Consider the following 6,000-nt stretch of genomic DNA (forward strand, 5'->3'; position numbering starts at 1 on the left):
TTTATCTTTTGCTCTTAAAAGTTATCCCCCCTTCTATGACCACAAGTGAAACATAACAACATCTAGCAGTCTTGAATGTATTGATTTTCAGATTATGCTAGAAGTATCATGAACTGTATTAAAAAAACCCCATTAGTTGTATGTAAAGGTGAAGAACCTACATGCGGCTTACACAAAGGTTACGATGTAATAGAGAATTACTCTAGCTTTCCTTAGTCCTGTGGGATGTGCATTTTTCTAAACAAGAAAAGAAAGGATTTGCAAGTTCAATTTTTTAACAAATACTTGGATGGTTGTGTTAAAAATGGTGGATGATTGTATTAAAAATGGTGTATTTTGTCATGTTCTTCAGTTCTGCATTTCAGTTGCTTTATTTCAAGCTAATGTCATGCTAACACAATTGTGAACCACCGCCAGCAAGTTTTGTGAATTTAGCCCATTGGTGTTAATGCATCCTAAATAGTCAGTACAGCAATGTGACTAAACTAGTTAAGGTAATGCTCATTGATGAATATTACACAGCCTAAAAGCCCATGACTACAATATAAAGGGCTTTTGATATGCCAATTAATTTCTCTAAATTGCAGAACTTTTATCTTCCAGGTTGACAAAAGACTAAGGTACATTATTCACATAATGTTAGTCACTGGAATAATTTATATATACTTTATTTTTCTTTTGATTTTGAGGAAATATTGTTGCTTATTACCCTAATTGCCAAAGCATCTAATTAAAGCAAACAAAAATTATTTTCAGGCTTACTTTGTAACATAGTACAGATAACACCCTTAACAAATGAAAGGAGAGTCTGAAAAACAGCAACATGTTGGAAAAAGCAAAGCTTTTTTAAAAATGAGACTGGCAAGATGGACTGAGTGTCTATCCTTTTGATTCTATTACACAGATAATTTTCATCTCAACATGAAAAAAGAGGAATTTTGCCAAACATGTCAGTTTGGCCAAGCTCTGCTTTTCATCCCTGCTTCCCTTCTTGTTTAGCTAAATTAAAAGACTTGATTTCTTGCCTGTTGCTTAATTTGCATAAGTAGCAGCCTTTATCACTTACAATACAATCTCTGCATGATGATTCACTCTGTTGAAGGAAACACAGATCTGCTTTCTATTTTTGTGACTGATAATGTCCAAGCAGTCACCTCCCTTATGGCATTTGAAGGGAACAGCAGATGACAATTTTAAGATTATTAAGAGGGTGGGTTTAATTTTGTACCCTGTCAAATCTCCACAATAATCTTTATCACAGCAAAAGATTCATGTTGTACAATTTCCTTTTCTCATTACAATCACTGTCACAAAAATGAGAATCAGTATGTAATAGACCGCAGTAGTTATGCACTGTAAGACACTACCGAACCACTGTAAACTTCACAGCATTTTCTGAAAACTCCTATTAATCCACCAGTTTCTAAGAGCATAGGTTGTTGCTGATTAGCAGACTGAACTGTATGCTGTTAAAAGGGTTGAGATAACACTTTTGGCTATTTCCCACCACAACCTCCCAAAGTCATAATGTCCAATTGGAAGTGTTATATGTTCTTAACTTCCTGCCAAGAACAAATCAGTTTGACCAAGTGCTGGCCCACAGCTGGAGGGCTGCCTGAAGTAACAAAACAATCATGCCATACTAAAGTGCCTCACACATTCAGTCAGACACAGTGTGAAATGAGGATTGCACACAAAAGTAACTTATTAAAAATAAAGACGCAAGCAAGTCCTGTAATCAAGGACAGGACACTGAATTGCATACTTATCTTGTACTGGATTTTCTTTTGTATAGAAAGCCATTTTACACTATGATTTAATGACATATTTATATGGTACATTACCAGCAGCATCTCATGCTGACACGAAAGTTGAAAAAATATCTCAATGGCAATAGATTCCTATATCTATTCAACACAGTGAATTAGAGGTGTTAGTGCTACCCCCACATCATGCCACTTGATGTAGTCTTCATTTTATGTCTCCTTGCTTTTATGAAATCTGATTTTTGTTGTCATGTATATCTTTTTATGAGGGTGATTCAGAGGATATGCGTGCTTCTGGCCCTCTAAGAATGGTAGTTCTTGAGCTCAGGGTGTAAACTCTTTATACCCAGCTCATCAGCAGGATGAAAATTATTTTGTATACTTGTACAAACCATATTCTTATACAGAGACTACTTTAGACACTCTATTGTACTACAAGCTGCAAATAAATGTTGCTTTTCATCATCACAAGGTCTGTTTTGTTTCTAACACTACTGCAGCTAAAGGTAAAGCAATTGTGAGATTCAGTAATGAAAACCAGGGCAGAGAGAAACTAACAGTCTGTGAGATGATATCACCACTGAAACAGGACATCAGTTGCCTGCCATTTTTACGAACAGTCTTCAGTAGTTGTTAAACAGACATAAAGCATAGCTTTTACCTGTGGCAAACAGACTCTGCAACAGTAATCTACCATGTCCCCAAGCTAAAAGAATTACCCAAATTGTGCTGTAGCAGACACATGCATTGCCATTCTTCTTGTAGATATGGAATATGTCTTTAACCTTTCAGTAAGGATATATTGCAACAGTATTATGTAGGCAGATTTTTGCAGAGGACTTTCTTTTTTACATATATATATATATGTATATAAACTCATATACAATTCAAAAAACTTACAGATCTACCAAAATGGTCAAGTGTGTGTAGATCACTATCACCTCAGTTTCTTTGGCATCCAGAAGAGTTTGCACTGTTTTGGAATTCCAGATGAAGAGAAACCTAGCTCTTTTGCTTCCTTTGGAGCAATCTCTTTTTTACACCTGTGACCAATTTCCAACACTTTCAGCAGGAGTTACAATGAAATGTATTGCTTTTGCTCAAAAAGCAGTAAGACCTTTTTCCTCTGCTCTTTTATTTTGACATGTGCCTTTTTAAAGGTGTTTAATGTAAACGCACAGCTACTCCTTTCTATTTTCTGCAGACCAGTGGCTTTGCCTATGTTGTACCTGTGTTCTTCCACTGAAGCAAGGCTTATTCAGTCTGATTCAGTGTCAGATACAAAACTATCAGTTCCTCTCTTCCTAATAGAAAAACAGGTGATCTAAGAAAACATGGATGACCAGAGTACAGGAAAGCAATACAAAGAACTCATTACATCAGAGAGCATTAAACATATGCATACATGTGCAGATTAATTCCCCAAATTGTCACAAGAAATGTCTGATATAGAAATTATTTTTTAATATCTGAAGACATTATCTGAAGGAAGAAACACTGTTGTGTGAGGTAATTAGTGTACTTTGTATTTCCATTTCAGTGAAATATTTGCCTTTCATATTGTATACAGAATATTATTTCCCTAATTAGGTTTAAGAGAGTTTATGTTCCCAGATTAAAGTTAATATAGTTTCTAGGTTATTCAGGTTCTATATATGTATATACACCATACATACATATATATATATATATATATATATATATATGTAAAATTTTCTCTTTTGGGGTTTTGGAAGTATCAGAACTCGGTCCATCTATTCCTAAATGCCTTACATTTAGTTACTTAGCTATTTTTAATTTTTTCCTCCAATCATATCATCACAGCACTTGTAAACCTGTATGTTTCCTGGTGAATTCTTTAGCCAGGAGCCATCATGTCTCCTGGCTACCAGCTGAGTGTTAAAACGCACAGTGAATATAGAAGAATGGTACTTTGTCAAGTAGTTGACACAGCAACCTTGTGAAGGGCACTACAACTTAATATAACATCTGTCCTTAGAAAATTCATTGAACCTACACAAAGAAGTTCAGTCAGTGAATCTGGGTGTTCAGGACCAATTTTCAGATGGTTCAGACCACTCAGCTTTTGTTTGGTTCAAGTAGTTCTATTTTAACTACGCTGAGATTTGAGTGCTGTGATTCCCTGCTGTCTACGCTGGCACAGATCTCTTCAAAAAGTGCCCTAGTTATGACTTTCAAGAAACTATATATGTAATTTTATAACACTAACTCTTCATAAGAGCCTGGATCACCTTGAAGACAGTGTCTGATGTCACTGCCTGGAGAGACCGTTTTGTTCATTAGGAGAACTGTATCAGCTAGCTCCTATGAGGCAGCATCCTGACATCATTAAGCAGATAGATAGTTAGACATGGCACAAAGACTCCATGGGTAAGAAAAGAGAGACAAAAGCCAACTTAGCTAATATTTCAAGGGTCTTTCTGAATAAAAGTTTGAAATGTGCTTTATATAATCTATGTAGAATTTTAGTCTTGCCTGATACGGTCACTGCGATTGAACGTGTAAACTAGTTTTCAAGTGAAGATCCAGCAACTTTCTTTTAGAAAATAGATAATTGCTCAGATGATATAAAGCACTGAGCAGAGGTGTTGCTTAATACCATTATGAATCAATATGCTTTATCTGCTTTCTTTTACTTTAAAACTTCAAAACTGTAGTGGGGAAAAAAAGAAGACTAATGGTGACTATGCTTTGAAGATAACAGGTCAGTTCTGAATGTTATTAGGATTCCAGGACCGAAGGCAGATTTAGTGTTGTAGGATAAGGCATACGGAACAAGGCAAGACTGTACGATTAATTCAAAATTTCACTATGTTAACCTTTCTAAGATTTTTTTACCCTTATCATATATTTCAGAAATGAGTAGATTAAGGGACTAGGTTTTATTCTCATTAAATTCTTTGACATGAAAACTCTGAAGAATTGTATAGCCAATAAATTATGTGAAATCATGTTGAGTTCTGTGTTTCTCCTGTTTTTCCATATACTGCTTTGATGCAAATGAACTACTGCTTCAAACTGTAAAAGGCAAACAGCACTCAGACTAATAAAAAAATCTGAGTGATATATTGATCCATAACTCACAGAAGTCATCATAAAGAAAAAAATTAAATTCAGACACATGAAAAGACATGGATATATAACACAACAAATTATACTGTTGTTACCTTTTAAGAATATAATTTGCATACAGTGTTGTTTGTAAAAAGGGAAACAGATGTTAAGAAGAGCTTATGGATCCAGACTGCAACTGCCCAGCTAACCTTTTTCCTGGAATAAATTTTATTCTAAAGCGTTAAGGTGTTTTTATGAGCTTAATGCATGATGGAGAACCTTCCACATGGGTCTTTGGCTGACCTGTACTATCCTGCTTTTTAAGTTGATTTTTATGTTGGATTGCGGTAAACAGGCCATACAGAAGGAAGTTGCTGGCCAACCGCTGTAGATGTCCAGGCTGCAATAGAGCTTTGTGTCTCCTGGTCTCAGGAAGGCTTGTGATACACTAGCATGGCAAGAAGTACTTGTTATCACTTTATCAAGAGTTTTGATCACCAAATTTCTTAATGTTATTGAGGGAACTGTAAAAAGAGAGTATCACAAGTCTCTGCCCTGTGTTTGGATGGCATTTATTTTAATTTAGCCATAATCACAAACAAGACTGAGGTAATTCTGAGGTAATTTGATAGTCAGGCACTTTGTCCCCTCTATTTAAAAAATGTCAGAGAAAGAAATTGAAAAACCTGGATTTATTATTTACAGAGATTGTCCTGCAGTAACCTTATTGTGATGGCAGGCACAAGGGGAATTTTTAGAGATCATGGGCACAAAGGAAGCAAAAAGCCAGAGATAGGAATGTGAAAGTTCCTGCTGGAATACTCAAATTAGCTGTGCATCTGTTAGGCTACTCAGTTTTTCATGTTGAAACACTCAGCTGTATTTATGGAGTGTGGTTAATCCTATTCTTGGGGCATCATGTTCTGTGGTGTTTGAGAAATCAAAGTACAGGGAGCTGATTGAGCTTTGCAAATATGAAAGCACGAAAGTGTAGAGCTAAAAATATGTTAGCTGTAAGCATATTAAAGAGTGGGGCATACGTACAAATTGATAATTACCTTTTACAGGAACTGTTCTTTTACAAATAATAGTTACATTATTATTATAATTGTATTCTAAAACCAAATGCTGACATAAGTTTGATTAAAGTTGTTCATAC

Source organism: Phalacrocorax carbo, chromosome 3 (assembly GCF_963921805.1).
Source record: "Phalacrocorax carbo chromosome 3, bPhaCar2.1, whole genome shotgun sequence".
In the NCBI taxonomy this organism is placed as follows: domain Eukaryota; kingdom Metazoa; phylum Chordata; class Aves; order Suliformes; family Phalacrocoracidae; genus Phalacrocorax; species Phalacrocorax carbo.